The 22,394-nt window shown below is 44.4% G+C and overlaps 1 pseudogene; it reads left to right on the top strand.

Annotated features, from left to right (window-relative positions):
• The first annotated feature begins 2,007 nt into the window (after window positions 1–2,007).
• Window positions 2,008–16,324, top strand: LOC119305938 (annotated as a pseudogene).
• Window positions 16,325–22,394: the final 6,070 nt, after the last annotated feature.

Below are 22,394 nucleotides of genomic sequence, written 5' to 3'. Positions count from 1 at the left end.
CCTATACAACATTACCCGGTATTCCCTGAAGCCCTTTCGGCAACCTCGAAACGCTTCGGTTTATCTCAAAACTATTTATTTCATTCCAGAAACTTTTCTGGTAATATTTTCTCATATTTCTAACTCTAATATAACTCAACAAACCGCAATCCCCTTAAGCGTGCGACCCTGTAGGTTCGATGAATTGACATGAACAAACCTTCCTTTTGTTCAATGATCAACAGCGGAAGCGTGAACATCCATCTTGACCCTTATACTCACACGAATGATATTTGAGGTTATCATCTTTTGCATCACGTTACTTTATGAACCCGAGGTGAGATTTATCGGTATCCCCGTGAGTCATACACATGCTCACTATACCGGTCTCTTTATCGGTTTTGTTCTTCTTTCTCGTTGTCGTGTTTCGGCATCCCTGTGAGCAAGACACTTGTGTCACCCCATACGATGACAGATTTCATCACATCGAGGTACCTAACCCCTTCCCATAATTTTTGATGAATCCGAAGTTGATGTTATGATTATCCCTTAATGGATAACGTTGGAACAACACCTAAATGCATCGTCTGGTATGAAGTGACTCGATAGTCTCATGGTCTAAGGAACTAAGAATACATTAACTCTCTGTGTTATTGACTATAGACTTGCGATGATAACATCTCTAAGTATAACAATCAACTTGGATCAATTCAATATGATCGTTCTACTAACTTCATACTCGCAAAGTTGTCAGCATCTTTGTTACACTTAACTTAAGCCAATGACCAAGATAACATAATTATCATGCAACACTTGAGTTAGTCGTAAAGGTAAGACTAGGAATCATGTTTTTACTGTTTATTACTCTACATGTGCTTATGGGTTTTCCTCCGAATCACATATTCAAGAACCATAGCAGTTATAGTATAGAATATATTTAATTATAAGCGTGAAAATAGTACAATTATTATTATCTCTAGGGCATATTTCCAAGTGGATGGAGGAGCCCATGAACGCGGTCATGTTGGATGCCGAGGTGCCACCTACCGCTACAGCAGCTGCATGATCAATGATTGGGGTGGATTTGCGCGCTTCGTCAGCATCGGCTTGGGTAAGGTCGATCAGTTTGGCCAGATTCTTGAGCTCGTGGGAAACCTGCTTGTTGTAAGCAAGCTGCGTCTCAAATTGCTGGTCGGCCGTGACTTGGTTCACGTTGAGGTGGCGGATGACCGTCTTGAGCAGCGTCTTCAACTGATCGGTGGCCTCGGCCATGGTGGTGAGAAAGTGGCGGGTCTGGGCAGATGGTTTGGATGGTGGCGCCATCGTCTCGCTTCGAACCAGATCTCACCCCGTGCAGGATTTCTAGCGATTCACAGAGATGAATCGCCCCTAGCACGGTGGATTTTACAAATTGACAATGAGAGTATGAGATCAACGGATTGTAATGTCCCGTGGAGATGGGAATCAGGAGAGGGAGTAGGTGAGAGGAGAAAGGAGATCAGTTGAGAAGAGAGACGAGAGGGTGTGGATTTTATTTATTTATTTATTTTTGAGCAAAAGATAGTGAGGATATTTACTTATTATTATTTTTTGAGCAAAAGAGGGTGAGGATTTGCTTCTCAATTCTGATTTTTTTTAGAAGATCTTCTCAATTCTGGTCAACGATAAATCCTTTTTTAGGCGATCAACGATAAATCCTAACAATGGCTTACACACGCTTACTTTTTTTTTTGAGAAGAACACACGCTTAAGTAGTACGGGCCCTCGCAGGAAGACCCGGCCCAAGGCCCAACTGCGCTGCTGTACTCTAAGTTCATCTTCAGTCCGCTGCATGTTCAGGTTCAGATACCTGAACCGCAGGCGTGACAAATTTGCAGTCAAGGAGATTGCCCAGCCAAGAGAGAGTTGAACCCTAACCCCGTTGATCCCACGCAAATCGCAGCAGCAAAAACCCATTCTCCATCGCCGAGATCCGCCTCGAACCCTCCAGTGCTGCCTCCTCGGTCCTCACTCTCCGCTGCCGCCGCCATGGCGATCACGGCACAGACCCCCGACATCCTGGGCGAGCGCCAGTCCGGTCAGGACGTCCGCATGCAGAACGGTAACACTCCTCGTCTCCTGCTCGTCTTACTCATCAGCGCCAGATTCCGATGAGTAGCGCGGGTCCGTAAGATATAGTGGCATGGGTAGCCGTCCGAGCGCACACGTGTGCTTAATTGTGCTTCTGCGATTGCAGTGGTGGGGTGCCAGGCGGTGGCCAACATCGTCAAATCATCGCTCGGGCCCGTCGGCTCGATAAGGTACGTGACGATCTACTTGGTTGCGCATAGCTTGCTGCTTTATGAGTAGGATCCGAAGTTATGATCCGCGTGTCAGATACTTGGATCTTGGAATGTGGGTGCAAGAGTTGCTTGTTTGGTGTGGATGTAGTTCACCCGCAAACTTGGTTGCCAGTGATGATGAAAATGTTGATGTGCTTTCTGTAGCAATCTAATAACGAACAGTGAAATTAGATGGTAGTGCATCCACTATCATTTTGAAATAATCATGGTTCGAACCTTTCCAAAAAGAAAAAAGTCATTGTTGGAATGAACTAATTTAGCGTATCTATAGATGCTGGTGGATGATATTGTGATGCGGAGCATCCTTCCATCATCCCCATGAACTCTACTTCGACCACACTTGCTCCAAGAGGACCCATGACAAGAGCCCGAGCACGTGCCATCCAATCCGAGGTTAACTCTCTCCTTGTTGAATTTCCCTTTGACCCCTTTGAGACATGGCTACTACCTCAAACGGAGACACTATGTGTGCTCAGGTACCATGAAAGCAGCCAAGGAGAAGGAGTGGTGCAAGATGGACATCAAGATCAAGGAGGCATTCCACCCAGCCTGGGAGGACCGGTACAACCGCCCCACCACCGCCCGGGCGGAACAACCGGCCAGCCACCGCCCAACAACCGGCCGCTATTCTGTGAGCAAGCGGTGCAAGGCCGGTACAGCACCGGATCTACCGGTTTCTGCCCAATGACCGGAACAACCGCCCCAACCTCCGGTACAACCGCTGGCGCCTTCGAAGCCCACCTCCAGAAGCCAGCGCCCGACCCCCAGCGGTAGTACCGCCTTCCAGGACCGGAACTACCGCCCCTCAGGAGCTCTCAGCGCTACTACCGGCCCCATGACCGGTACTACCGGCCTGCCTGCGCGCAGTGCACTTACCCCTTCGTGACTTAGCACTATATATACTCGTCTCCTAGCTTCGTATTAGGGTTAGCACTGGATTAGCTCATATTTGTGAGAGAGCCTTTGCTCATCCACTTGGATACTTCTCCTCGGAGTTCAGGACCTCTTCGGAGAAGATCCCCCAAGCGGATTCAAGACCCCTCTCGAGGGAAGACCATCAAGACCTCCGTTAGGAGATGAACTGTCCTTTGTATCCTTACCTTTGTTGACTATGGATCATATGTACCTCTTTGTGTTCGGTGATCTAGCACTCGTGTGATTGATTACTTGTCGGTTGAGTGTTTCTCTTGTTCTCCCCGTGTTTTCCCTCTAGTTCTTCCGCGTGTTCTTCGTGATTCCCCGTAGGATCCCTCCAAAGGTGAAAGATCGACCATTTAGGGTTCTGCCCTACATCATCTTGGTATCATGAGCCACGTTGATCACGTTTTTGGAGCCCCTACCCCGTGTTTTCTAGCTTGATTTTGTTCTTTTCGTCCTAAATTCGAAAATCCCCACCAAAAATAGCCCCAATTTTTTTTGTGATTTGTTGGTTTGATGATGTTTTGTTGATTTTGATCCGTGGATTTGCTTGGTTTCAAGTGGATCAAGCCTTCCCCCAAGTTTCCCCTCTTCTCATCCACGAAACCCTCCAAATTTTGCCCCGAAACCATCCAATTCCGCCCCAAAATGGTGCCCAGTTTCCTGCTGTGTCGAATCCCGACACGAGCGGTACAACCGCCCCTCCGAGCGGTACCACCGCTGAGTACCACAAGCGGTACAACCGGCCATCCGAGCGGTACTACCGCCCAGGCCATTTTCAGCATAACTCCCACATCCACCTCCACTTTCCGCTTCCACCATTGTTGTTTTGGTCTTTGAGAATTTGAGTTGTGGTTCCCGTGTCCTATTGTGTTTCGGCTATATAGGTACGGTTCGACGTCAACATCACCACCGCTCACCTTCGCCAAGGACTCATCATCGTCAAGGACGGTAACCTCGACGACATCTTTGTCATCTCTCGCAATTGCATTGATAACCACATAGCCTTACTTTTGCGTTGCTTACCCATCGAGACTAGCCATTGAGTATTGCCGGCAACGTGACTTGTGCACATTAGTGATCATACAACATAGCATACATATCATACCATAGTGGTGCATATCTTGAGATCAACTTGTGTGTCACAAAGTTGTCATAGCATACGAAATTGCTATCTTGGTTCGTGAAGTTTTGCATGAGAAAAGAGCTCAAAAGTGAAGAGCCACCCAAGCTTTTAAGCAAAAGAGAAAGATAAGCAAAGCGCTTATAAGCGAGAACCATAGCATCATACAACATTAAGATTGTCATATCCGATCATCTTGGATCATAGCACCGAAATATCATACATATAGCATACTAGGGATAGAGATCGTAGCATTTTTGTCTAGTAGGTTGTGCACAAGTTTGCGTATCTGCCTATTGTGCAATCGTGCTAGCGTCTCTCCAGTATTGTGCAACAAGAGCATTTCATGGATTCCACATTTTGGCTCACTTTGGTTTGCACAATCCCACTTATCTATTTGCGGGTGTGTTTCCGTGTACCATTACTTACTTGGTCTACTTGTTACATTTACGAATTTGCGAATCTTTTTCAACATCTTTGAGTCAAACTAACGATTGCAATCAATTTTGTGCCGCCATCCTAACCAAGCTCCACCATAAGCTTTTACTTGTGTAGGTGTGAGAACCGACAAGAATTGGTACCAACAGTGCTATTTCATTGTCCGCATTTGAGTGAACTTGATTCACCTTCAACATCGGTCAAGGTACATTTGGTACACGTTCTTTTCCTTCTACCACTTACATTTTGCTTGGTATAATGGATAGGCCAAGTTCTTCTACAAATCCACCTCTCATCAAGAACGGCGATGACATGTCATCATTCGTCACAAAGAGCCACCTCTTTGGTGCTCAAAGGGCGTTACACCAAGAGCAACAAGCTATGAGCGACCGCATCGACAACCTCGCCACCGACTTGCGACTCTCCGAACAACGTACAAGAGACTACTTCGACGACAAGTTCGACTCTCACAAGAAAGAAAATGATGCAAGAATGGAGGAGATCCGCGCCTTGATGAGGAACCGGCATCATTCCACTTCTTCATCCTCAAGACGGAGCCGCTCAAGTCGACACTCCGACGATACCTTCTCCGGCTCAAGTACACCGTCATCGACCATTCTTCAACGAGCCGCGCGTCAAGACCGTCATGCATCTCGGAACCCAATACAAGACAAGCATTCACAAGAGCAAGACGATGAGCAAGTCCCTCGTCCTCAATCAAACCAAGTGGCTTTTGCTCAAGCTCAAGAACGATAACGACTTCGGCGCCAAGAAGAAGAACGAGCACGTCTACACCAAGAAGAACAAGACGCCGAGGCTCAACGTCTTCAACAACAACAACGAGAAGCACAAGCGCTTGAGGCGCAATGTGCCCTTCAAGAATCAAGTCGAGCCATCGCCAACCGCAACCGCGAACGGCGCAATCAAGAGGAAGCTCTTCGAGAAGAAATCCAAGAGAGGAACTACCTACCGCGTGTGCAACATCAAGCTCCTCAAGCCCCTCCACAAGCTCGTCAAGCTCCACTTCAACCTCAAGTTCAACAAGAGCAAGTTGATCATGGACTTCCTCCGCGCCAAGAGCAACATGAGGATGACTATCCTCCACGTCAAGGACGTCATCATCACCATCGCCAACAACACAATGAAGAGCAACGCTATGGCAAGCTCAAGTTCACAATGCCCAAGTTCAAAGGAAGCAATGATCCGGAAGAGTACCTCTCATGGGCATTGAAGGTCGACAAAATCTTTCGTTTGCACAAGTATGAGGAAGAGAAGAAGATCGCTATGGCATCACTTGAGTTCCAAGACTATGTGCTCATATGGTGGGAACAAGTCCTTGAACGCCGTGAAGCAAGAGGTGAACCTCCAATCACCACTTGGACTCAAATAAAGGATGTCATGCGGGCACGCTTTGTACCAACCTACTACAACCGCGATCTCTTCAAGAAGCTACAACTCCTCAAGCAAGGAACAAAGAGTGTTGAAGAATACTACAAGGAAATGGAGATTGCCATGATTCGAGCCAATGTCAAGGAAGATGATGAGCAAACAATGGCACATTTTTTGAATGGACTCAATCATCCCATCAAGAAGATCGCCGACTTCCAACCATATTCCAACCTCATTGAGCTCGTGCATCAAGCAACCAAGGCGGAACGTCAAGTGCAAGATGACTTCAAGTACGCCAAGTACTCATCCAAGACCTACGGCTTCTCCAACATCCAAGCTTCAACGACTCCTCCAACATCTACGTCAACAAAACCTTCTCCAAGCAACGACGAGAAGTCAAGTTACAAGAGAAATCCGACAAGTTCAAGTCATCTTCCTCCTTCTACAAGCAACTTCAAGCCGCGTGCTTCATCATCTACTCCGACCGATGAGACCGTCAAAACAAGCTCCTTCAAGTGTTTCACTTGCGGCGGCCGAGGCCACAAGTCCTATGAATGCACGAACAAGCGCACCATGATCCTCAACGATGACGGCACATATGACTCAATGAGTGAAGAGGAGATGGAAGCCCTTGAGAAAGTGGCCATGCACCGGCGCGTGAATGAAAATGAAGATGATCAAGTCTTTTGTGATGAGGATTCGAGCCCCGCTCTCGTTGTCTCCAAAGTCTTGACACTTCAACATCAACAAGAAGAAGACCAAAGATGCCACATCTTCCACACAAAGGCCGGCATCAATGGAAGGTCCGTCAAGGTCATCATCGATGGAGGTAGTTGCCACAACTTGGCAAGTGAAGAACTATGCTCCAAGCTTCAATTGGTCAAGAGGAAGCACCCGCATCCCTACAAGGTCCAATGGCTAAGTGACTCTGGCACTATACGAGTCGAGCATATGGTCCAAGTCTCTTTCAAAATAGGTGCTTATGAAGATACTTTGGAATGTGATGTGGTCCCAATGAACGTTTGCCACCTCCTTCTTGGTCGACCATGGCAATTCGACCGTGGTGTCATCCACAATGGGCGAACCAATCACTATAGCTTCAAGATGAAAGGGAAGGAGTATGTGTTACGACCTATGTCTCCTAGTCAAGTGATAGCCAACAAGCAAGCCACACACCATGGAGAGAAGAGTAGAAAGTGACCCACCCAAAAGTGAGTGAGAGCCACAAGCCAAATATGAGCGCCTCTTCGCCTAGAGAGAAAAACCTCATCCTATTTGCCACCAAAAGTGAGATGAGAGAAGTGTGTGAGAACCCATCGAGTGTGATGCACTTTGTCCTTGTGTGCAAGGATGGAGAACCAAAAACTAACACCATTCACGAGCTACCTTTGGTGTTTCAATCTCTTTTGCAGGAATTTCAAGATGTTTTCCCCGATGAGCTACCTCCGGGTCTACCTCCACTTCGAGGTATTGAGCATCAAATCGATCTCATCCCCGGAGCGCCACTTCCAAACAAAACTCCATACTGTGTCAACCCCGAAGAGACAAGGGAAATCCAACGGCAAGTACAACAACTCATTGACAACGGTCATGTACGTGAAAGCTTAAGCCCTTGTGCCGTTCCCGTTATACTTGTGCCTAAGCCCGATGGAAGTTTCCGCTTGTGTTCCGATTGTAGACCTATAAATGCTATTACCCTTCGCTATAGGCATCCCATTCCTCGCTTAGATGATATGCTTGATGAACTTAGCGGAGCCAACTTTTTCTCAAAAATAGATCTTAAAAGTGGCTATTATCAAATCCGCATTCAAGAAGGTGATGAATGGAAAACCGCTTTCAAAACCAAATTTGGCTTATATGAGTGGTTAGTGATGCCTATGGGTTTGTCGGAAGCACCCGGAACATTCGTGCGTCTTATGCATCATGTGCTTAGACCTTACATTGGAGTATTTGTAGTGGTTTACTTTGATGATATTCTTGTGTTTAGCAAAACTATGAAAGACCATATTAATCATGTTAAATCTATTTTGCAAACCCTTCGCAAGGAAAGCCTTTATGCAAACCTGAAAAAATGCACGTTTGGTGTTGACAAAGTGGTTTTCTTGGGATTTGTTGTCTCTTCAAAAGGTGTTCATGTTGACGAAACTAAAATTGAGGCAATTAAAACTTGGCCCCAACCAACCAATTTGCAACAAGTGCGTAGTTTCCTTGGCCTTGCAAGATTTTATCGCCGATTTGTGAAAAACTTTAGCACAATTGCCGCTCCTTTGCATACCTTGAGTAAGAAGAATGCTCCTTTTGTTTGGGGTTCTTTGCAATCCACCACTTTTGATGAGCTCAAGTCTTTGCTTACTCATGCCCCGATTCTTGCTTTACCCAATTTTGACAAAACTTTTGAGGTTCATTGTGATGCAAGTGGTACCGGAATTGGCGGAGTTTTGATGCAAGAAAAACGAGCCATTGCTTATTTTAGTGAAAAACTCTCCGGTGCTCAACTTAATTATCCCATCTATGACAAAGAATTGTATGCTTTAGTGCGTGTGCTACATATTTGGGAACATTATCTTAGACCTCATGAGTTTGTCATCCATACCGATCATGAAACGCTTAAGTACTTAAAAGGACAAACTAAATTGAACAAGCGTCATGCCAAATGGAGTGAATTCATTGAATCTTTTCCTTATGTGATCAAGTACATTAAGGGTAAACAAAATGTTGTTGCAGATGCACTTTCACGCATATGCATGCTTGTCACTCAACTTGAGTTGAATGTTATTGGTTTTGAGCATATAAAAGACTTGTATGAGAATGATCCTTCTTTTGCTACCCCTTACGCTAAGTGTTTGACACACACGTCTTGGGAACGATACTACCTAAAGGATGATTATCTTATGAGAGCTAACAAACTTTGCATTCCCGAGTCTTCTCTTCGTTTGCTACTTTTGCAAGAGGCTCATGGAGGCGGACTCATGGGACACTTTGGACGCGACAAGACTTTCGCAACGCTCTCCAAGAACTACTTTTGGCCCAAGATGTTTTGTGATGTCTCACGCTTCACCAACCGTTGCTCTACATGTCGCAAAGCTAAGTCAAAAGCTCAATCCCACGGTCTTTACATGCCACTTCCTATTCCTTATCAACCTTGGGAAGACATTAGCATGGATTTTATACTTGGTTTGCCTAGAACTCAAAATGGCAAGGATTCCGTCTTTGTTGTTGTGGACAGATTTTCTAAGATGGCACATTTCATTCCTTGCAACAAGATAGACGACGCTTCACATATTGCTAATCTCTTTTGTAGGGAAATCTTGCGACTTCATGGATTGCCCAAGACGATTGTCTCCGATCGTGACGTCAAGTTCTTGAGTTACTTTTGGAAGACACTATGCGCCAAGCTCGGCATCAAGCTATTGTTCTCTTCGGCATACCATCCTCAAACCGACGGCCAAACGGAGGTGACGAACCGGACACTATCCACTCTACTTCGCGTGTTGATCAAGAAGAACATCAAGGAGTGGGAGGCGTGTCTACCCATCGCCGAGTACGCCTACAACCGTGCAAGACATTCAACTGCCGGCAAGTCTCCCTTCGAGGTCGTCTACGGCTTCAACCCGTTGTCACCATTGGACATTCTACCTCTTCCTCTACAAGAGCGCACCAACATGGATGCGAGTGCACGGGCAAGCTACATCAAGAAGATGCATGAAGATACAAGACACACCATCGAGCGCCAAGTACAACGACTAGCGACCAAGCTCAACATCAACAAGCACCCCATGGTATTCAACATTGGTGATCTCGTGTGGCTACACCTCCGCAAGGACCGCTTCCCCAACGAACGCAAGTCTAAGCTTCTCCCTCGAGCCGCCGGACCCTTCAAGGTGCTAACACGCTACAACGACAACGCCTACAAGATTGAACTCCCACGAGACAAGTACACCGTGAGCGACATCTTCAACGTCAAAGACCTCGCGCCTTTCCATGGTGATGCAAATTTTGATCCGAGGTCGGATCATTCCCAAGGGAGGGGAGATGATGCAGAGCATCCTTCCATCATCCCCATGGACTCTACTTCGACCACACTTGCTCCAAGAGGACCCATGACAAGAGCCCGAGCACGTGCCATCCAATCCGAGGTTAACTCTCTCCTTGTTGAATTTCCCTTTGACCCCTTTGAGACATGGCTACTACCTCAAACAGAGACACTATGTGTGCTCAGGTACCATGAAAGCAGCCAAGGAGAAGGAGTTGTGCAAGATGGACATCAAGATCAAGGAGGCATTCCACCCAGCCTGGGAGGACCGGTACAACCGCCCCACCACCGCCCGGGCGGAATAACCGGCCAGCCACTGCCCAACAACCGGCCGCTATTCTGTGAGCAAGCGGTGCAAGGCCGGTATAGCACCAGATCTACCGGTTTCTTCCCAATGACCGGAACAACCGCCCCAACCTCCGGTACAACCGCTGGCGCCTTCGAAGCCCACCTCCAGAAGCCAGCGCCCGACCCCCAGCGGTAGTACCGCCTTCCAGGACCGGAACTACCGCCCCTCAGGAGCTCTTAGCGCTACTACCGGCCCCATGACCGGTACTACCGGCCTGCCTGCGCGCAGTGCACTTACCCCTTCGTGACTTAGCACTATATATACTCGTCTCCTAGCTTCGTATTAGGGTTAGCACTGGATTAGCTCATATTTGTGAGAGAGCCTTTGCTCATCCACTTGGATACTTCTCCTCGGAGTTCAGGACCTCTTCGGAGAAGATCCCCCAAGCGGATTCAAGACCCCTCTCAAGGGAAGACCATCAAGACCTCCGTTAGGAGATGAACTGTCCTTTGTATCCTTACCTTTGTTGACTATGGATCATATGTACCTCTTTGTGTTCGGTGATCTAGCACTCGTGTGATTGATTACTTGTCGGTTGAGTGTTTCTCTTGTTCTCCCCGTGTTTTCCCTCTAGTTCTTCCGCGTGTTCTTCGTGATTCCCCGTAGGATCCCTCCAAACGTGAAAGATCGACCATTTAGGGTTCTTCCCTACATCATATTGGCGATGTTACAATCACAAATGATGGAGCAACCATTTTGAGGATGCTGGAAGTCGAGCACCCAGTTGCACAGGTGATGCCTGTTAGCCAAAGCTTCCCATTTTTCTTTTGCTTCTTTTGCTACTTCGTGCTTATCCTTTCGGGGGGTCCATTCATTGTTAGGTTCTTGTTGAGTTGGCCGAGCTCCAAGATCGGGAGGTTGGTGATGGAACAACATCTGTTGTCCTCATAGCTGCAGAGTTGCTCAAGGTATGAAATGGAGCTTTAGCGGCAGGGTTTTTTTCGCTATGAATTTCCCTAAGCATTATGCATACAAATTTACGATGTTCTATTTTTTTTACCAGGGAGCCAATGAACTTGAGAGGAATAAAATCCATCCGACCTCAATTATCAGTGGCTACAGGGTGAGCTTTGTAATCTTTATTTTAGCAGCATTACCATATTAATTTTGATTGAACATTCTGAAGTCACATCATCTCTTACATTTTTTTTGCATTCATATTATATCAGCTCGCTATGTGTGAGGCTTGCAAGTATGTTGAAGAAAAGCTCTCTGTCAAGGTAAAACCATGTTGCCTGCTGAACAAATGGCCGCATCTTGCTGCTCGTTTCGAGGCCTATTGTCTTGCTGACATGCGTGTTCTTCTACACTTTCAAGTTGATAAACTTGGAAAAGCTTCCCTTGTTAACTGTGCAAAAACTAGCATGTCTTCGAAATTGATTCACAACGACAGTGATTTCTTTGCAAATCTGGTAAGTTCCTATGGTCATGTGCCTCAGGTTTCTTAATCATGCCTTTTTTTACTTATCTTTCTACTGTAAAACTCTAGAATTTGATTGTATGGTTGTTATGTTTGATTATGCTTGTTGTATATTTGACATGTGGTGTTTGTTAACTCTAAAATAAGTACTTTTAGACGAGTAAGTAAGTACTTAGTTTATGAATTTTGAGGTGTTCTGTCCACTGCTATGGTTTGTTGTGGCCTGATATTGTTTATCTAAATAGTCATCACTGGAGCCAAATGTTAAGGTCCAGCTGTCTTTATGTTAACATTGCCCCAAACTACGTGCTATTTAAATGAACTGCTATGGTTTTATAGGTTGTCGAGGCACTTCAAGCTGTGAAGACTACAAATGCTAAGAGAGAATTGAAGTATCCAATCAAGGCAAGTAAAGTGCATTAGGTTACAAACTTACTGTATTACTTCATCGATTTTTTTTGTGAAAGCTGTCTTTAACTCGGTTGCTTCGTTCTGAATACAGGCTTAGATGTTATCTCCTATATTAATGTTGGGAAATGTTGGCACTGTAGGCACATCTATTATACCAATTTGTCACGTTATGTATTAGCTATGCCTTAGCATCGTGCTGTCTATGTTTTTGAGATTCATCTAAATGATTCTATTTAGACATGGTTTTCGAGTCCTCCTTAAAATACATTCTGATATATTTCTTAAAAGTTTACTTATAATTATAGTTTTCTTTCTTCTGCAGAGCATTAATGTTTTGAAAGCTCATGCTAAAAGCGCTAGGGAAAGTTACCTGCTCAATGGTTATGCGCTGAACACAGGCCGCACAGCTCAAGGAATGCCTACAAAAGTAATGGCTGCTAAAATCGCTTGTCTTGATTTTAACCTCCAGAAGACAAAAATGCAAATGGGCGTTCAAGTTCTTGTATCTGATACAAGAGAACTTGGGAAGATCCGTCAGAGGTATGCGCATTTTCAGTTTTGCACTGCATTCTCACTGCTTGCTGTTATCTCCTGAATGAATTAGCGATTACTATGCTCTACTTTGACCTTTTAGCATATTTTCCCCCATTTCTTATGCTGGATCCCCATGCCTTCTGTCATTGGATTTGAAAGCAGTTTATTTTATATTTTACGATCTTCAAGAGGACCGAATGCCTTACTTTTTTTTGGCAGAGAATCTGACATAACAAAGGAGCGAATTGAGAAAATTCTCAAGGCCGGTGCTAATGTTGTATTGACCACCAAGGGAATTGATGATATGTCATTGAAGGTACGCTTTTATTATTCAAGCATAATCTATTTATTTACCTATTTTTAATATGATTTTGGGTATAGTGCCCAGCACCGTAGCAGAAACTATTTACGTAATTTCTTTGCTTTTAGTGGTCAGTTTTTGCTGATATTCTACCTAGTTACTGTTAGTTTTGTTTAAGGTCGGGCATCAAGAATTTTCTGGACTACGCATTAGATAGTATCTCGATCAATTCCTGAGTGCTAGATCTGGCTTCTACCTCCTTAAAAAATACATTTCATGGTTAAACTGAATTGATGATTTCGAAAAGAGCGAATCGAATTGATGATTTCAAAATGAGCTAATGTATTATTGGGATCTATGTAGATGTCTCTTCCTGTTACTATCTAAATATGTTGTGTGTGTGATAATACATCATTTCAGTACTTTGTTGAGGCTGGAGCAATTGCGGTGAGGCGTGTGCGTAAGGAGGATTTGCGTCATGTTGCCAAGACAACTGGTGCAACAATGGTAAGGACCTTTTTCGATAGCTATGATGAAGCAGTACTAAGTATTTCAATACTATAATTCTTTTTAATTTCATTCATGACTTGTTGACTTTGATCCCATGAACTTACTTGTGATTGCAATTGTACTAAAGTTGATCGATCTGTGCTTAAGAGATTAAGGCAATGTTGCAACACATCATCTGAACCAAATGCCTTCACAACATTGCTTTACGTTTATATGGTTTTCATCGGTTTCTGAGTATGCTTTGCTAATCTAGCGTAAGAACTTTGAGGTGCTAAATTGTATATCATCTGGGGTGGAGTTGATGCAAATAACAGAAAATTATTGACTCCAGCAAATTTGATCCGTGTTTTTTGAGAAATAAGCATAAGATTAGCCTTTTCATCCTAAGTGAACTTCAACATCCTAATGAAGTGCGAAAGTGCAGCTGAGTACTTTTGCTGACATGGAAGGTGAAGAAACATTTGATCCATCATTCCTTGGACATGCTGATGAAGTTGTGGAAGAAAGAATTGCCAACGATGATGTAATTCTGGTGAAAGGCACAAAGAACACTAGTGCGGTTAGTATTTTCTGTGCCAATGTTGACCTAGTCATGATACGAGTGGGAACTATAATTTGCATCACACTTGCATTTGTTTTGTGCAGGTCTCAATTGTACTTAGAGGAGCGAATGACTACATGCTAGATGAGATTGAGCGGTCTTTGCACGATGCACTCTGCGTTGTGAAGAGAACACTGGAATCCAATATGGTACAACTTATTGCCACTATTCCTTATTGGCTCCCTCTGGATGAATACATGAACATAATGATGTTGTCATAACTAGAAATTTTGGGACGTGATAGCGTTAACTAGACCTGTGTATTATTCTTCTTGTTTCTTTGCGTGGCTTGCGGTTAAATTGCTAGCTGGTGCTGCCTGATTCTAATATTTAATACTTCCTCTGTTTCACTATATAAGACGTTTGGCAAGCAATTTTAGCTTGCCGAAACATTTTATATTAAGAAATAGAGGGAGTATTTATCTTTTATTGAGGCCATGTTTCCTGTAGCAGCAGTCCCTAATTCTAGAATAATGTTTCCATGCTTGAAGGAGAACATGAACATTGAAAATTTACCTTGTAATATTCCTAAAAAGAATCGTCATTTAAATGAGCAACTAATGCTTTAATCATGATGTCTGTTTAAAGCATTCCTGAAAAAGTTGATATCATTAAACTTCTTGGTAGACAGTCAATGAAGTGCTTCAAAGCATCATTTTCTTCTGACATGTAAAACAAGCATTGTATTTTTGTTTTGAACGCAGAAGTTTATCATCGTCTTCATTGTGTGTAACATGCCTCGGTCTTTCAGGTAGTTGCTGGTGGTGGTGCAGTAGAAGCTGCATTGTCTGTGTACTTGGAGAACCTCGCTACTACTCTTGGCTCTAGGGAACAACTTGCGATTGCTGAATTTGCAGAATCATTGTTAATTATCCCAAAGGTTTTATCAATTATATTTGATTTATTACTTGCAGAATTAGCCGCAGATCATATTAGTTAGAATCGTCATCTTTTCATGGCAGGTTCTTTCTGTTAATGCTGCAAAGGATGCAACTGAGCTTGTCGCAAAGCTTAGGGCATATCATCATACCGCTCAAACAAAGGCTGATAAGCAACACTATTCAAGGTAACTACATAATTTATCATCTTCATTACTTATCAGACCTTTGAAGACCACGTTAGAAGAATATGTAACTACATAAAGACGATAGTTCTAGAGCATTGTAAACTTCTGTGGGTGTATTATTAGATTAACCAACCTCCATAAAAGAACAAAGTGATAATTTTTAGGATATGCGTAACTAAGATGCAAACAGTTACCCTTTCGGTTTCTCTTACTTCTTTGCATGTACCATCTCAAGTTCCACTCCCAGCCTTGTTTCTGAGTTACTCCCTCTGTTTCATCAACTTATAAGATGTCAAACTTCTGTAAGTTTAACCCAATTTATAGAAAAATGTGCCAACATTTACAACACCATTATATCCACCATAAAGTACAGTTTTATAATATACTTTTTTGATATTGTAGATATGGATATATATTGCTACAACTTTGATCAAATTTAAAGAAGTTTGACTTAATGCAAAGCTAGAACACCTTATAATTTGAGATAGAGGAAGTAATAGTTACCATCTAGAATCCATTTTTAACTTGGAACATTTCATTATATTTGCCATTTGCTGTTCTTTTATGGCTGTTGCACATCTTCTGTTCGTAAAAGTGATTTGACTTGTGCTCTGCAGCATGGGTCTTGACCTTGTGAAAGGAATCGTCCGCAACAACCTTGAATATGGCGTGATTGAGCCAGCAATGAGAAAAGTAAAGATTATTCAGGTTGGTACACTTGCCTTTATGTTCATGGGATGTGATTGTGATTTTTGGGATTTATTTCACCAATTTTCATTTCTATTCCAGTTCGCCACTGAAGCGGCCATTACTATTGTAAGGATTGATGACATGATCAAGCTTACCAAGGAAGAGTCTGGGAACGAAGAGTAACATCTTAGGCACTCCCATTTTTTAGGGTATCCAGTGGACTGTATGATGTGATGGCTGGCTGTTAGACTTAGAATGCTCTTAATGTTTTTATTTGCCTTGCGATTCATGGATATTCCCATAGAATGTTGTATGAAAGTAGACCCTTTTTTTTGACATCTTGTATGAAAGTAGACCTTATTCTACTAACACCTCTGACACTACCCAACCCCCCGAACCGACCAAAGGGCCAAACAGGCCTGTGTGCACATAGGCGAACCACTCTGAAACCCCTTTCTCTCAAAAATAGAACTACAAAACCACTTCCATCGAGCTCCCCCCAACCTCACCATACCTCGGCCACCTTCTACCTTCGTTGCGCCGCTCACCCTCGCCATGTCCTGCCCAACACTTTCTTCCTCACAAGAGCATCCCCACCTTCTTTCCTACCCACGGCAAGTCGTCGCCCTACCCTTCCCGTTGCGCGGCCACCTCCACCCCCTGGTGCTTTCTTCCTTGTTGGGTTGGCCCACTGCGGCTCCCTCGCAATCGGATCTGATGTGTGCCGATGAGAATTGTCGGCTTCTGTGACTGTGAGCCGGACGAGCCGCCTCTCCCCGTAGAACTACCCACCTTTGATCCTGCCGAGAAGGCCGAAGGTGGCGTCGCCGCGAGCTACGGCCGGCTAAAGGTACATGGTCGTCGGTGGCCCTCTCCCCTGCATTCCTCCCTTTCCCCACCTCCCGCAGAGTCGCCAGATCTGCGAGACGATGCTTTGTGTCACGCCGCCCCAGAGCTCAAGCACCATGGGCCCATGCCACCGCAAGATTTTGACAGTCGATCCACCCTGAGGTCCTCCAACGCTGCTGGCTAGCCCTACCACGACGACGCTATACGTGGCTTCACGGGCTCATGCGCCTTCACTCTTGATGCAGTCAAGCATCAAGTAGGAGGGCGATGACCACCTGTCGAAGTTGGCATGTAACACCGGCGACCCCCCTAACCATCAGGCCCGGTGCATGTTGTGCCTTTGGTGTTTTGCAGGTGGACGCCGCCATGGCCGCCTAAAGTGCATTGTTGCTGGGGCACTCATGGATCACCGGCGACTGTCGTAGTACACATCGACGATGCAATGTTGTTGCTAAGGTGTAGCACCCAGGTCACTCTCCCTTGGGATTTTTTTATCCATGCAAACCCAAAGAGATGCGGGCGGACGAAATGTGTCGGTCTGTTGAAGTTGCCCTTACATCAAGGCAAAAGACATCTCACTTTGAATCTTCTAGAAAGGATGTTGAGAGAGTTTTGGCATGCTTCAAAAAGGTATTGCGATTGTCTATGGTCCTGCTGAGTATTGGAAGCCCCAGAGCATGTGGCAGGTCATGAGAAAATGTGTTATCTTACATAACATGATCATTGAAAAATGACCCAAAGAATTTGTGGTTCCTCCACAATGGTACCATGTTGAAGCCGGAGGTCACCCCAACAGGATCCAAGCATTGAGAACCGATAAGATCACAACCAACTTCAAGAAGATCTTGTGGAGCACCATTAACAACTTCATAGCACTTGATTCTTGTGCTTTTATCAAGTTTTATTTGGATTATTAGTTCATTTGGACCGTTTGTTGTGTTTGAGTTTGAATGGTTAAGTTTGAGAACAATACATTTGATATGTATTTGAATTGTGTGTATATAAATTTTTAAGTTTTGAATTAATATGTTGTGAAAATATATATTCAAATAGAGTTTGTATGCAAAAGTTTGGATGAATTGGCAAAGGAAAATTATTTGATGGATTAAGTTTCGAGGTATGGGCTAGATGGTAAAAGTTTAATTCCCTAAAATATCGGGAATTAAAGGACAAGAATAGAGTGGGGAGCTGAATTATGGAGGTGGGCTAGAGGTGCTCTTGGGTTGCACAAAACAATTGGAGATATCCCTAGGATTTTCAGCTCCAAACCCCATATCCTAGATGGTACTACAATTCAATTTTTGATGACTAAACTTTTGGTGTCTTGGGACGAGGAAAATCGTGTGGAGTTTCTTTGCTGATGACATTGCTAACCATATTTTGCAACTCTCCATTAGCCAATACAGCAGAGATGATTTTCTATACTGGACACATGACAAGTTTGGCCTCTACTCGGTCAAGTCTGGGTATAATCTAGCCTGAGGTAAGTCGTTATTCTCCTCTAGGAGTGGACAGGGTTAAGGAGTGACATCCAACCTCCAAGTACAAGAGATGGATTGGAAATCACTGTGGACTATTAATTTTTCAACCAAGACGAAGTGTTTTGTGGCGTTTTGTGCATGAATGTCTGCCCTCCGGTCACTAGCTGGTGAGTCGCCAACTGGCAGCGGATGCTCTTTCTGCAACCAAGCTAAGCACGTAGAGCACCTCTTTCTGATCTACCCTTTCGCTTATTCGGTTTGAAGTTGTGCCGAAGATGATTTCAACATCCGGATGTGCATAAAAGAGCTTTCAAATGCCCGGCAATGGTTGTTGGACTTTTTCTCTTGTGAATCAAAGCTTCATGCTATATTCATGACTATCACCATATGGCACATCTGGGAACCGGGAAACGATGGCCATGGCAATGATGCATCTTGGGATCCCAGGGAAGTTGCTTCAATAATACAAGCTATGTCCAATTGGTCTTGCAACACTGCTCGAAGCCCGAGCATGCTCCTAGGCGCATGTTCACGTCGACAACTCTCCAATGGATCAACAACCAACAGCTATGGTAGCAGTTGATGTTGCCCGTATTTCCCTTAATTCATCGGATAGGCATTGGGTTGTGGTCGGGAACCACGACGGGGATTATCTTGTTGCTTGCAATGGTCAATACCTAGATACTGCTAAAGCCTAAACTTGTTGAGGCTTTTGCCATTTGGCATGATTTGGATGTCTACCAAGCTGAAGTGTACATGAATGTCTCCCTAGCTTCAGATTACCTCTCTTTGGTGAAAAGGATCAAGTCTAGGGTTAAAGATCGATCAAGTGTTGGTGTTGTTGTTTCTGACATCAAGACTCTGATGGTTGGTTTTAATTATTGCAATTCCTTCATGTTTTCATGGTTTTAAATTTACCCGAACATAAGTCAACTTATAGTTGTGAGCTTAATGTAAATTGTTTTTACTATGGTGTGATTCTGTATTGCATCCGCGATGAACTAGGTAATGATGTTCATCAATCAACAGAGTGCCAACATTCTGTAAGAAACAATTGAAGTTGTCTTGCTGGAGTAGATACACGCCCTTTTCCATCCATGCCTCGAGTCCAAATGAAGGGAAATATATTCTACTGGTCCGCATGCACGCGCGCCATAGGTTTGGGGCATTGGCTGCTCGCTGGAACAGATTGAATGTGCATGTATTATTTGAGAATGTTTATTATGATACAAGCCTGATCCGGAGAATCCAAAAACTAACACATGCCTAGCCTTATCGAGGGAAGTAGAAAAAATAACAAGAGAATGTGCGTCCCTATTTTGCTGTCGTCGTTCATGGCCAAAAGTGACCATCTGGAATGAACTTTTCATGTTCTTTATCTCCTTTAAGCGTCCCCATTTGTCATCATAGAGTTCATCTTGTTTAGATTGTTGGTCACTTCTTAATAGTGCGAGATGATCCAAACTGAAGTCGCATTCAAATCAATAGCAAGGGACAAGGCCTCACTCACTGTTGTGGTTTTAAGGGCTACTTGGGACAGAAGTTCGTCGATCACCCTAGCTGCTGCACCTTTGAAATGTTTCATCCCTACATACAACCATCGTTGCCCATCGTTGCGCCACGACGGTCAGTCTTTGCCAAACCTCCATCAACATGGATTTTCAAAATTCCCACCCCGGGAGGATTCCATCTCCTTAACATCAAAGATCTTGTGTGATTTGAGTTTTTTTATTTGTTGCACAAATGTCCAACTCAAGTAGGTACTCTATGATGAAAGCACAAAGTCCACAAAGGCAACTAGAATTCATTGTCATGAATAGCCGCCCTCTAGCCCACCATATTGCCCATGAAATGACAAGCACCTTTGCAAATTCATTGTGAGAGAGATTCTTGCTCAATTCAAACAACCATAGCCTAGCTATTTGAGTCTCATCTAGCATAATAGATCGAAATAGCTCCAAACTGGATAGAGCCCACACACACTTCCTGCCATATTGCACTCCAGAAGAGAATGTTGCCACGAGTCATTATCAACACCACAAATTGAGCATTTTCAATTGTACATACAATGAAATCTCTCCTCTTTATATGTAAATTACTAGGGGGGTGGGAGATAAGTGTTCACTTTAAGTTAAATAGAGTGAATTGGTCCATAATTGGCTGGTGAAGCACTCCACCCTTAGTGAGTTTCACCAGTAGTCAAAGTTTTCCAACACAAACAACTCACCTTCTCTAAATTAGGTTCAGTGGGGTAACGGTCCGTTGACTGGAGTCTGGAACCGACGATATCCGGGTCTAAAGTCCCAGCCCCAATGCTCCACCTTATGCAGATGGTAAAGTTGTCAAGTGGGTTAAAAGTCTGATGTGACAGGGTAACTAAGGGGAGATAAATGAGTTTGGCGATCCAAGAAGAAACGATGCAAGGCGTGTGTACCGAGACAAAATTACATTTTACAGTATACAACTAGTAAAATGAAGAAAGTTTAGCGGGAAAAAATACTTATGCATCGAGGAGTTTAGTTGCTAAACTTTTTCTTGCATTTAATATTTAATCTTTTATTTAGGCCCGTTTACCACCAAAAATGATACTCCCTTCCCAAAATCTTAGGCGTATAAGCTTTCAGGAAATCCCCAAATATAAAGCCCGTTGCACTCAACCCTTGATATTCTCTCTTGTATGGGAATTGTAAGCTAACCACTGCTAATTACGGATCAACCATCCATATTTGTTAAAAGATATCATCGAGGAAACTTTCTGTAACCATGGCTTATTAGTAATTTGCGACTGGTCTTGCACAAATTTTCAGGCCAAAAATTTACACATCCTGCATAAGGGAAGGGTGTACACTCACAGACAATTCTCCACGAGATTGGTCTTACGGAAAGCTCCCTCACCAATCGCTCCCCCATGTGATTTTCATGGTGGTTCACTCTAGCCCCTAATCTACCAATCTCCAACCATTTGACACAACCATCCATAACAAAGATCTCATAAAATGTGTCTTCTAGGTGTAGCACTTCATCCAAGCATCTATGCACGCCTTCTATGCTTGAAGTGGCCGCTACTCTAATTAACGCACATGGCTTATAAGGAAAAAAGCTCAAAATAAACCTTGAACTTGTAGACGAAAACTATTGGGAAATGCGGTAATTTCAAAAAAAATCCTACGATCACGCAAGATCTATCTAGGTGATGCATAGCAACGAGAGAGGAGAGTGTGTCCACGTACCTTTGTAGACCGAAAGCGGAAGCGTTTCAATAACGCGGTTGATGTAGTCGAACGTCTTCGCGATCCAACCGATCCAAGTAACGAACGTACGGCACCTCCGCGTTTAGCACACGTTCAGCTCGATGACGTCCCTCGTACTCTTGATCCAGTTAAGGCCGAGGGTGAGTTTCGTCAGCACGACGGCGTGGCGATGGTGATGATGATGCTACTGGCGCAGGGCTTCGCCTAAGCTCCGCAACAGTATGATCGAGGTGTGTAACTAGGAGGGGGCACCGCACACGGCTAAAAGATCAACTTGTGTTGTTTGTTGTGTCTTTGGGTGCCCCTCTCCCCACGTATATAAAGGAGGGAGGGAGGAGGAGGCCGGCCAGGAGGAGGCGCGCCCAAGGGGGGGGGGTCCTACTCCAAGTAGGTTTGGCTCCCCCTTTCCTATTCCTATTAGGAGGAGGAAGGAGGAGGAGAGAAGAAGGAAGGGGGGCACCAAAACCCTAAACCAATTCGGTTTGGGTCTAGGGGGCGCACCCCACCACTTTCCCCGCTGCCTCCTACCTCCACTAGGGCCCATTAAGACCCATATACTCCCCGGGGGGTTCCGGTAACCTCCCGGTACTCCGGAAAATACCTGATACACTTCGGAACACTTCCAGTATCCGAATATAACCTTCCAATATATCAATCTTTATATCGCAACCATTTCGAGACTCCTCGTCACGTCTGTGATCTCATCCGG

This window comes from Triticum dicoccoides, chromosome 1B (assembly GCF_002162155.2).
Source record: "Triticum dicoccoides isolate Atlit2015 ecotype Zavitan chromosome 1B, WEW_v2.0, whole genome shotgun sequence".
Classification (NCBI taxonomy): Eukaryota; Viridiplantae; Streptophyta; class Magnoliopsida; order Poales; family Poaceae; genus Triticum; species Triticum dicoccoides.
The sequence above is the reverse complement of the archived record's forward strand: the minus strand, read 5'-3'. Positions and strand labels throughout refer to the sequence as shown.